General features: G+C 40.7%; 1 protein-coding gene across 2 annotated transcripts in view; it reads left to right on the top strand.

Annotated features, from left to right (window-relative positions):
- Window positions 1-3,519: 3,519 nt before the first annotated feature.
- The window catches only part of dusp8a (dual specificity phosphatase 8a), a 54,490-nt gene continuing 45,437 nt past the window's right edge, over window positions 3,520-12,572 (top strand). Inside the window, exon 1 of one of the 2 annotated variants that reach the window (XM_072669458.1) lies at window positions 3,520-3,903. The gene's annotated coding sequence lies outside the window, so the exon portion shown is untranslated. Of the gene's footprint in view, window positions 3,904-11,361; window positions 11,509-12,572 lie in introns of those variants that run through there. The other variant, XM_072669466.1, reaches the window with a different exon arrangement.

Here is a 12,572-nt window from a genome sequence, read left to right on the forward strand (position 1 = left end):
CTTCTGACACCAAACATATCTTGCTCCATTTACTATATTTATTATTATTTTTAAGAGAATAATTGATCTATTTATTTTTTATTTAAATGATAAGAATGATTTTAATATTAGGATCTCAGTTTATCTCATGTGGTTTGTAGGCATCTACCCATGTAACCAAGCTATTACCAACACATTAACGGAACTACATTCTTAGTTATAGAAATAGATGCGGACCATGTGTCAGTATGAAACTGTGGGCTGCTGCAAAAGTGGGTTCACACTGTAGCCTGAAGAGTATTTCTGTATGTAACTGATTAATACATTCATTTTGAACATTTAATTCATGTAACTGAGCAAGTTTTCAGAACTGCTAAAGAGTACACAACATGGTAATGAAGTACTGATAGTACCCCTGTCAACAACAACAACAAATAAAATACAGGCATATCTGGTCACCAGCAAACAGTCAGCATTTGTTGAGATTTGAACATTGAGCAACAGAAGTTGATAAGATTCTTTGGAAATGTTGAGTGTCTGACGTTTGCTTTTTCAAGGCTACAAGGGTAATGCAAAGAATACAACTCTGTGTTACCTGGAACCTGGAATTTTTAGTGATATGGATGTCTGTTATATAGTGGCATGCAAAGGTTTTGGCACCCCTGGTCAGAATTTCTGTTATTTATGCCTTGTTGGAGTGAGTGGCATGGGAAACATTGAACTGGTGAGGAGGAATGGACTTAATTAAATGAGTCCAGCAAATGAACATGAATTAATTTAATGCCAAGAAAACAAAAAAACGACAAGCATAACTGGTCACCAGCAAACGGTCAGCATTAGTTTGTGATTTGAACACTGAAATGAAGCTGAATGATAAGCTCTTGTACACGCAGAAGTAAACAGTGTATCTACTGCTCAGAGTGAACTGCTGGAGGTGCTTTTTTACACTACTGAGCAGCATAAGGACAACACAAGCAAAAACCATTTCAAGGCCTTTTGATGACCCACAAAAGAGGATGTGAGGCTTTTTCGCTGACTTGGTGGGCTAAAAACTGGTGCAACAATGAAAATGTAAGTTTTATATTGGCAATTGAGATGAGTTTGGGGAAAGACTAGCTCACTTATTTTATCAGAAAACTTTGACATGGTTTTAAACTAAATATGGCTTGAAAAAAGGGGGTTTAATTACAGTATAACCAACACAAATGTTACTTTCCCCTTCCTATTTGAAACAGAGGCAGAGGCTATCGATAACAAGGTTGTGGGTTTGATTCCTGGACTGCCACTGGGCAGCTCTACCATTCCACACACCCAGAGCGGTGGGCAGCCCTTGCTACAGGGCCCAACTTTACCCTCTCTGCTCCCTGGGCGCTGGAGTTGGCTGCCCTCTGTGTGTGTGTGTGTACTCACTGCCCCAAGTTCACTAGTGTGTGTGTGTGTGTGTTCACTACCACAGATGGGTTAAATGCAGAGGACACATTTTGCAAATATGACAAATACGTGCTCCTATTCCTCTGATTTCCATGCCACTTAAACCCTCTTAACAACTTTAAAGGCCAAGCTTTATCCAATCTCCAATGTTAATGTTGAATCTGAAGTCTGAAGACAGAAAGTCTTAAAGAACTGACCATGATTAATATAATGTAAATGATCTTGGTCTCCCTTATTAGAACTGCCCTACTTGCCCTAAATGATAAAATCACTGATATTGGCTCATACTTTTTTTTTTTAACTATAGTCAATTATGCATGATTTTACAGAGATATCCGCCACACGTGTATTAGACTAGATCAAACTGCAACAAATTTTAGATCAGCTTAATTTTTCGAGGTTCCTCTCAAGGATGCTGTGGTCAGATCCCCACTGACGATTCATCAGTTGTAATATCTTCTAAAAGTATCTTCAGACCAATTTCAAACCTACCATTCTTCAGCGAAGTAAGAGTTACGCAAATAAATGAATTTCTAAATGAGAATTATGTTTGTCTGAGAACAATCGTAGAATCAAACTGGTGAAAACAGAGTTTCTCTCCTTGTAGTTGTAGATTAAAGTGCAGCTTTGGATATAGTAGTACCTCGAAAATCTGGTAGGCCTTTCTGGACTATGTTCTAAAGTGTTATTGAAATACATCTTAATCTTAATGGTAGAAAGTGCTTTATCTTGTTGAGCACTGTTTATTAATTAACTGTAACCATTGCTATTTATTTAGAAATGATTAATTAATTAACTGTCAATTAATACAACACATATATGGTGTTCCACAGGGCTCTGTATTAGGCCTGCTTCTTTTTCATGCTTCCATGCTTCATTACAAAGGTCGCCTGTCTCACTAGACCAGAATTCTGTTTCTTGTATTATAATATTTTAATGGTTTTGCCCCTTTTACATCTCTGAATGCCTGGCAGAAAATGTTCCAGATCATGATGTGCTTCTATTATTAGTATAATAGTATGTAATGCTATTAAAATTAGAAGATGGTCATCATCATAAACCAGCATTTGTTGTGCTTTAAACAAATATATACTGGTCAACCAGCACCACACCCGCAATAAGACCAACCTAAACCAGTTAGACCAGCATGGAATTCGAGCTGGTCTGTGCTGTTTGTGTTTTTATTCAGCAGAGTCGACAAGTCTGTAGACAACTGCCTACCCAGCATTTCTTCTATAAATATGGGTATTAATAGGGAGTCTGTGTCCTTTTAGTGCATTTACAGTAGATGTTGGATCATCACTGTAAGGAGCTGATGGCATTCAGCCACAAAAGCGTTAGTAGGGTCGGATGACTGGTCCTGTATTACAAGCCTTAAACAGACTGATAATAATTAACCTAGATAAAAAATGGCATCTACATTCTTTTAGACATGTGGTTTATATGACCAGGTTTTTCGCACACGCCAGGAGATTCTGGGGCATGCTTAGCTTTTTAATAGCCTCTCACTTTTAAAATCTTCTCATGTTGGTTTCATTGCAGGCCCATTAGAAAAAAAACTGGAACCAGCAGATGGAGCCAAATCACCATGTCACCAAGTCTCCAGGCGCCCAGTAGTTGCTTCCTACCGCCCACCGCGAGGTGGCGCCGTCGGGACATCTCAAATCAGACAAAAGCTAAGTACTAAAGAAAGTACTAGACTACTAGGCTGCAGTTAATGCTCATTTGTTTTGGGTGTTTTGATGAATTTATTATAATATTAATAATAATAATAATAATAATAATAATAATAGTGTAAGTTATAGGGTTATGAACGACGCTTTAATCAGTATAATCAATATAACGGTTGTAATGCATTATAATGCATGGCTGTGCAGACCTCAGCGGCGTGCAGAGGGCGACCTACAGAAGCCGAGTAAAGCAGGCGGAGCTGCGCATCCTCTCAAATCACTGTGGCCCTTTAATCTGCGGATCACAGCGCTGACGTCAGCCAAGCCCTGAGCCTCGCGCTCTTATTGGCTGGAGGTGACGTCAACCACATTTTTCCCCCTCCTGAACCATGACCTCATCCTCAGTTCATTTTTAGTGCCTAAGTGCACCTTCTGGGTTTTTTTTTTTGTGTGTCCCTTCTCCGGCTGCCTTACGCCTCCAGCTCCAGCCTGAGGCCCAAACACGATGCGGGCGAATGAGTGAGGCTTCGTAGTGATAATGCGCGTGACTGACTGACTAGCCTGAATGCTCAGTGACAGCAGCGGTGGAAGTTCGTCCGCGCCGTGTGTGTGTGTGTGTGTGCGTGTGTGTGTGCGCGAGAGTGTGTGTGTGTGTATGTGTGGTGTGAATGTGTGTGTGTGTGTCAGTCCACGAGCGCCCAGGACCCCGTGCTTAGTAAACAGTGACGTTTATTGGCAAATGGCGTCCAGACGGAGCGCTGCGTCCTGCATGGAGACGAGCTGAACGGACAGGCGCGAGACCACGGAGCCCGGAGACCGTACGGTGGGTATGATCGTGCGCGTGGTGGGGAAAGAGAGAACTGTGCATTGTGTATCAGCCCCCCAGGCGACCGCCATCTGATCACCCTGACCGAAGCGCCGCGTTGCGGTCAGCAGGACTGGACGGACAGCAGGGGCGAATGATCAGCCCTCGCATTGCTTGCTGGTTGTGTGCCTTGGCTGTAAGTGCTCTAAGGTGCTGTCTCGCTCTCCTTCCTCGCCCTGGGTCTTAGTCTCCCCAGCGCTGTCAGGCTGCAGCTGCTGTCAAATGGAAGTTCTCTTGTGTTTAGTGGAGGCGGGCGTGATTACATCATGTAGGCTGTAGATTGTTAATGGATGGAAATAGGCTAGATGTGCCAGTGGCACTCATTCACTGGGTCCTGCAGCATCCCTGTCCTCCATCTTTGAGCAAAAGGATGGAGAGCATCATTCTGCTGTGTCAGAGTTTCTAGAGTCTCTGTGCTTGTCCGCCCTCGGACTACAGTCCTTGTTACAGTGTGTGTATAATTAATTAAGGACCTGTCTAATGGGAAACTGTGCATACGAGTTTCATGTAGCATGTAAATGATGTTAAAGTCATATAATGCGGGCCACCACTGACTCTGACACTGACTCTGACACTGACTCTGAGTCCGTACACTTCAAAAACAGCCTGTTTTCCATGTGCTTTTCGGAATATGGCTGTTGAAGTTATAAGGAGTGTTTCAGTCTGGGCTGTGTTTTGAAAGAGGCACAGCACAGGGTGCTGAAATATTAGACCAGAGCTCATTTAGATGTATTTCTACTGTCCAAAAAAAAATTGCATTTTTTTGTTGACATAATTTAAACACAATACACGTTCCTGGGGAATGAACCAATGGAAATGCTCCAGAATAACTTGTTATATTAACTTTTGTAAGTGGCTCTGGATAAGAGCGTCTGCTAAATGCCTTAAATGTTAAATGGTTAAGAACATTACTATTACCTTATGTTTATTGTTGTATTTGATTTTTTATTTATTTTTTGGACAGTGAAAATTTAAGCCTTAAAGGTCCAGTAACAACAACTGTAAAGGGAAGCAATTTTAATGGTTAAAATGGTAAAAAAAAAAATACACCGAAAATTTAAATTCTTAAACTAAAAGAATTTGATATAGCAAGTAAACATTCAAGACATACTGTTCACTCCCTAGTCCATACAGTCCAATCTTGGGCCTTTAATCAGCCAATGTAAAAAGATAATATTACTCAATACTAGACTGTAGTGCTGTATACCTGTGAGGCACTTATTTTAGTAACCGTTTCAGTCAATGTGGTGGTGGTGGTGGTGTACTGAAGGGTTGGATGGCTTTGTTGTGATACTTGTATTTACAGTATTCCCTGTCCACTCATTGTACACGGTAACATTGGATTATGCTCCGATGTCACATCTAATTAGTTTGGCCTATGGGACTACACTATCTGGATACTATCTGATGCGGAACTATTGATGTTCGCTGTGTGCACCAGCTTTTCAGTTTCACATGACAGCTAACAGGACAAGTTCCTATAAGTCGTCTCATTTGGTTTATAAGCTGTTTGTCTTTTATTAGGCCTATATTTAGACTCATAAAACATATTGGAGGACAAAGTACATACTAGCTTTGCTTTGTCTCTCTTGGCTGTAGGTAGAAGAGTTGTTCCTGAATAGGAGACTTGGCATAAACGGTTTTAGATGAATGGCTGTTGCTGCGTTTGTGTGTATATCAACAAAATGTTTAATTAACTTTCAGCGCAGTCCGGCAAAAACCTTGTATATCCAGAATGGTAACTTCACCGGAGGAAAAAAACCTTCCTAACTTTCAATGGACGTCAATTGAAAGTCATTGTGGAGCATATCTATTGGTCCATGCATCATGAAATTTGGACACAATGTGAACAACTGCCAGATTTGCAGTATGTTAAAATGTGGGAAATGATAAAAATGGAGATACAAGGTTTTTGTGTGACTGCGACTAAAGGTTGCTTATTATTGTGATTTTGGCATTTGGCAAAAAAATAGCATCTTGCTAAAACACAGACTTGCTATGTGTTGATATTGCAGAACCCAGAGTTGTGCACATCTTATTTACAAACATATGTCTATCTATCTATCTATCTATATCTATCTCTCTCTCTCTCTCTCTCTATATATATATATATATATATATATATATATGTATGTATATATATATATATAAAACAACTGTCCGTTTCTGTTGTTTCTGAGCAAGCTTTATGGCCTAGGTATCTTTATCAACAAAGCACAGTGCTGCAGTGCATAAGATGAAGGCTTGGAGTGGACATTGGCAGTGCAGGGTAGAAATGTGCAATATGCTGACCCTGCAGAGACTGTTAATCTCACTAGCTGCCAGGGCTTAGCTCCTCAGGGGGGCTACCTATCACTATTCACTAAGCGAATGGGAATCAGTCCACATGCAGAAATAGAGAACAGAGATGATGTAGGCGGGTGTTGCTGAATTCTATATTTTTGTACGGATCTGACCAACTTCTCAGTGTACGAATGCAGATCTGGGATCGGTTGTACATAGCAGTGAATAGCATAACATGGTAGATCAGTATTCTTAGTTGAGTAGTGGATAGTAGTACATAAATCTAGATGGCATTTGGGGGTGGGAAAACATTTTAAAGAAACATTTAGGAACCTTTCTTTTGCGTGTGTTCATCTTTTTATATATAATAAAGAGGGGCAGCCTGTTTATAAGAGGGGCAGCCTGTTTTATTCATATACAGTCTGTTGTATTTGTAAGTTTTCTTAGTTCATGTAGTAGTTCAAGGAACCACGAGAAGACCACCACAGCCCGTAGAGTTACTTATGTCACTTTCTGAGACAAAGTGCTTGTTGTTAGTGCAGAGTGTATGAAAGGTCCCATGTTCTGATGTTTACTAAACTGCCTGTGGTATTTGATCTCAATCTGATGCTCTACATAAATAGACTGACTCAGTGACTGTTTGGGCTGTTCATCTAGGCAGCCCAAAAAAAAACACACACCCAAATCAAAGGCCAATAGCACACATCTACCACTACTGGTCAGCTGCCACTGTCCAGACAACCTGAGCCTAATAAGCACAAATTAACCATAGGCCTTTAACAGACAGCTAGCATTCGTGGTCATTTGCCACTGTCTTGGCAACCTGAACCTAAATCAGCATAAATGAATCAAGGGCCTTTAGTAGACAGCTACCACTAGTGCTCATTTGTTGTTGTCCAGGCAACTCTGTTGGGATTTGAATAGATAATGTTTGTTTGTTTGTTTGTTAGTTGATCACTAAAGCCCAGATCAGTGGGTTGTCACAGTTAATACCTGTAAGAATCTGTATAGATTTGACACACCAACCAGATGTCTTTCTGTTGTCAACAGTCATAAGATTTGTATAAATGAGATGTGTGACAAACCTTTTCTTTAAGTTTAAGAAATCTTAAAGGAACGTACCATACCTTTTATAGTATGCAGAGGTAATCAGTTACAGGCTTCTCCTACATCCAACCTCATGTCAATAACATTTGAGGAACCGTTATTTTGTTTGTGTTCAGATACAGTTGTACTGGTCAGCTTATTGCAAGATGCTAGAACATAATTTAGAATAAAAAAATAATATGTAAAATGATGTTTAAAGATGTTAAAATTATGTGGTAAGAAGCTGAGGCATGTACTTAACATCCATATGTTTATATTCTAACATTAAGGAAAAAATGCAAAACACTTACAAAAAAATAATTAAAACTTTTCAGCTCATGTTTTCTGAAATTTCTTCTTATTAATACTCTTCATGGTTAGCTATTCTGTTTAAATCCTGACATGGTTAATCATAGACCCTAAAATAGAACCATGTGGGACTTCTGATCTGATCTGAACTGTTGCCAAATCTGGATTAGAATTTATAACAGAACAATAAACCTAGGGTTCAAAAGGTAAAAGCGACAGTACGTACATTTTGGGGATTTAGAGACCTCTCTGGTGAAAATGTGTAACTGAACCAAGCATGTGGAAGAGTACTTTTAAACGTGCGTTGTGGTGCAGTCTCCTTTCAGAGCGGATGAATCTGACTGTTTACATCAGTAGAGTAGTTCAGAGTGGAGCATTCAGAGAGAGCTCAGTCAGAATTTGGTGAAGCAAATGTTTTCAAAGGATGAGAGAATTATATATGGTAGTCATTCTTATGAGCATGATACATACTGTCAGTGTCTACAGAAAAAAACATGTATATCTACAGTAGTATTCTGTGTTTTTGGGCATGTTGATTTGTTCATGTATTATTAAGGACTGTCACAATGTAGAGAGCAATTACATCCAACAAACATAGAAAACAAAATATGATATGGGAATAAAAAGCGGCATTCACTGAGCAACAGATAACACACTGGCTATAAGAGTACAGCTGGTTTGCATGTGTCCAGAAGTTATATAAAGCCTCCACTCACTCGAGTATCTATTTAGGTGGTCGGATAGGTTGTGTTTACAAAACGGCAGCGAGGAAAGCGCTGGAAATTCTCTGAGATTAGTCAACAAACAAGTTGCTATACAAGTAATACACCTGTACTGTACTATACTGTAATGTACACTACATTACAAAGTCCACAGCAACTGCTCTGTTTAAATTAGCACCATTAGTAACCAGCGTCATGTGCCGGACGTGTGCATGTGACGTAGCTACGTGAAGCCGTAAAAAGCCAGATCTTGCAGAAGCAAATTGATACCATGTATAACAGTATTTGGTCCCATTTTTCACAGAGGAATACTACTGCATTTAATTAATCAAATATATACATATGTTTAAAAGATTAACTCATAAAAAAGACTGCCACTTTAATAATAAGTTAAAGTTAAATAATAAATATTTTATAATTAATGAGAAGCCATTAATCAAAATACAAACTCAACCATAACATAGATTTAACACAACAGTAACAGCTCTCTGGTTCAACCTCTTAACACTCCAAGGCTTAATACAAACTAATAAGACACATGCAGTCAGTTCCTTATAACACATCTTTCAAAAAGAGTAAACAGGAACATTAATATTGTCATATGTTGAATATTCCTATTTATTAAGTACATAATGTCATCTACATCTGCATGTATTTCATTCCTAAGTGAGAAATCCATATCTCTAATAATATTCCAGTGTCATCACGCAGTGTTTGAAAATAACAGCAACAAATAATCAATGAGACACGAGCCCCAGGCTTTTTGTTGCTAGCTGTGATGCCAGAGTAACAACCCGCAGAATCTCTGTGTCCAGTCACTTTTTTTTTTTTTTTTTAGCTTTCTGTGTTGTCATAGCAACCAGAGAACCTCAGCATGTCTGCACTTGAGTGTCTGCACCAGCACTTTATAAAGTCCTGCACCTGGTGTGCAGTACTAGGGGTTAGTTAGCATGCAGCCTGCTTCCCCACTGAATAAGCTCATTATCAATAAAAAATGAACACCCCAAAAGTTCCTTATTGCTCCTCATTGATCAGGGACTGTGTATGAGCCACTGGGTGGGGTGATGGTAGTGCATGTAAGAGACCGTGGGAGAACACATATCTCAGTCTTTCCTTGTTTCTCCTTCTCAAACTGCAGTGCACAGCAGGGGTGGGCCGCTCAATACTGTGGTGTCGACACATTTGAGTCTAACGTTTCTTTTTGGGAATTGATCTGTGTGTAAAAATAGAAAAAGAATGTCTTTTTGCATCACTTCTGCTATTTTCTGCTAAATGGATTTTTTATACTCTCACTCTCCATACCTTATATATATATATATATATATATATATATATATATATATATATATATATACATACACACACACACAAACAGTGCTGATGGCTGCAAAGAAGAGAAACACACTTCTCTGAGTTCTGTTGTTTTACATTACAGCACTATTACAGCACTGTGGAAACATTTGAGAAACATAGGCCATCAAAGAAAACATGTCGTCCTATATATCTCAGTAAATGTTTGTTTGTTCAAAAAAACATTAGAACATTAGAATAAATGCAGATAATGTGATTTGATGTGTGTGTAGCTAATCAGCCCTTTATTAAATGTGCCATAGGATTCCTGAGGTCTACATAGTGTGTGACTTTGGTCTGGCCAAAAAAATGCCCAGATGTGGTTTCACACGCCCATGTACTACCTTTTGATTTGGCATTTGAATGAAAAACACACTGATTTTCTGTTTATGGCAAGCTCATGAGTAGTTCAATGAGCTCTAATGCGGAGTCTACATGTCAAAATATATATTTTTTGCAATTATACCTGCATTGCTAATCGTTAGTGGAAACACACAGATCGCCACTGCCACACAGTCTCACCTGATAGTGCTGATATCCTGAATTACCCCATCTGGAATGCTGTAATGAAGCCATGTCTCTGTAAAGTCACACGTGCAGCTGTGGTTAGCTGTAGTCTGAGGTCGTCCAGCTTGTTTTTGAGGGACCAGACATGGGAGAGGAGGCGCTATGGCAAAGTAAGGTGTCTAGGGTAAGCTTTTAGCCTAGCATGGATACCTACTCACTTTCTGAGTTGCTTACCTACTTGCTTTCCACGTCCCCTTCCACAGCCAGTGGCATCAGGCAGAGCTGCGATCAAGTGGCATTTCGGGTCCTGGCATCAGACTGTGTACAGTACATGCCATTTTCTTAGCCGTTGCTCTGTTGTTGTTGTGGTGGTGGTGGTGGTGGTCTTCACTATTACCTGCAGAAGTGCTGAAGTTGTGCAGCTGCCCGGGCTGGAGAGCGGGTTGTTGGAGTGAACGGTGGGGGTGTTAATGTATTAAAGGTCTGTCAGGAAACTGTATAGAGTTTTAGAATTGGCCTGTTTTGCTGGTGTGGGGTTTGCTTTCAAAGGAGGGGATGCCCATGTTTGAGGTTCACAGTTCATGTTGGATCTGTGTACCAAACTCTCATTAGTCAAGTCTTCCAAGATAAACAGAGCTTTTAATTCTACACAGGCTGAACTGCATCGTTTTAAACAATGTGTGAGACTTTTGCACAGCACTGTAGAGTGAATTAGCCTAACGTGGGAGCTGCATTGCACTGGGGTGCTTCCTGAATTGCGCCACTCCAACCTAAGATTGGACGTTTGAGATGTCACGTGATATTGATCGCACGTCATTACATCTTGCGTTAACCCATAGTTTAATTTATTTATTATTTATTTATTTGAGGACGACCTGCACCAAATATAACTTGGGTGTCCCACATTAGTATACACATTATTCTAAAAAATGATCTCTACATTATTACAAGTTTCGTTGTGTGCAGAACACTTGTTAAACGGTCTCAGGATCGGTATTAGTATCGAGTTAGTAACGACTGCATCGAACTGAAAAGAAAAGGAGAGCTATGGTCCATCCCTCGTGCAAAGCCCAGCCTCGAGCCCCCCTCCCTTACCACCCCACCACTAGCACCACCACCACCACCACCACCACACACAGGCTGTGTTGTGAAGCAGAAGCAGCGCCATTATTCGCGTGCAGCGGCAGTCCTGCGCGTCCCGGCGGCTCCAGCAGCCCAGGCGCACCGCAGGGGGGCTCGTGAGCGCATCGATCAGATGAGCAGCGGGGCTAGGGGCTAGGGGCGCTCGAGCTGGCCGTTAGCCAAGGTGAGAATGCGCGGTGCCTGTGCAGAGAGGAGCAGGACTGGCATGCAGAGACTACATTCGCTCGTGAGGTTGTGTGTTGCTAATATGTGGTGAACAGGAATGATCTTGGCGCGCGGATGATTTGGTTTCCATTAGAGAGTCTACTGTGAATTGTTGTTGATGGTGCTGGAGCTTGTATGTGTGTGTGTGTGTTTGTGTGTGTGTGCGCGCGCGCGTGTGGTGCAGGGAGAGCTCGCGCGCGCTCAGCATCACAGCGCAGGCGTCCATGTTGCTGATGCTGTTTGTGTGAGGCTGGTTACTAGGCAGTTCTGCTCTGTGCTGCCGCAGATTGGGCTCGCAGCCACCCAGCATGGGCTTTGTTTATAAGGAGCCGAGACAGAAAGTTACTGAAAAAGAAGGCTAGCTTTCATTTTCTGACTTAAAATGTCTCAGCTAGATAAATCACTCCAGCTCAAAAATCAAGCCTGGCCAATAGGAGACGAGGTAAGGGATGATGCTGCTACTGGGCAAGTAGTCACTTTTAGCCTGTTTGCTATCCGGCTTTTTCTTCTGACAGATCCTGCCTAATCAAGACCCCACTGCTGTCTGAGGGTGTGGTGTGTGAGCACAGTGGTACGTAGGATGCTGAAATCATAAAAAAAGTCTTGAGATTAAAAAAGAGAATTGATGGATCTTGTCTTGTAATATTATAAAAATATATGATCAGGTATGAGTTTGAATATGACCGTGTATACCCTTTTGAAATTGGGCTTGTACAGGTTGGGCTTTAAGGAATATGCACAACCATAACAACCTCAAAGAACCATGTGAATGCACAAATGGGCCTTTGCTTGGTTCAACAGCTTTTCTCTATGATGGAGAAACTCTTTCTGGGGGTGGGAATGTTCCTATATGGCACCGAAAAGGGACCCACAGTGTCACTTGTTGAAGTGTACCATTTAGAAGCATGTTTTATTAAAATATATGCATTTTATGATCATAGAAATGGTCTAAAATGACTTTAAAATTAAACATTAAGCTGTTTTTGTCTTCATTTAGGAGAAACTAGGCATTGTTTTGTTTGT

The sequence above is a fragment of the Salminus brasiliensis genome, chromosome 2 (genome assembly GCF_030463535.1).
Source record: "Salminus brasiliensis chromosome 2, fSalBra1.hap2, whole genome shotgun sequence".
Lineage (NCBI taxonomy): Eukaryota > Metazoa > Chordata > Actinopteri > Characiformes > Bryconidae > Salminus > Salminus brasiliensis.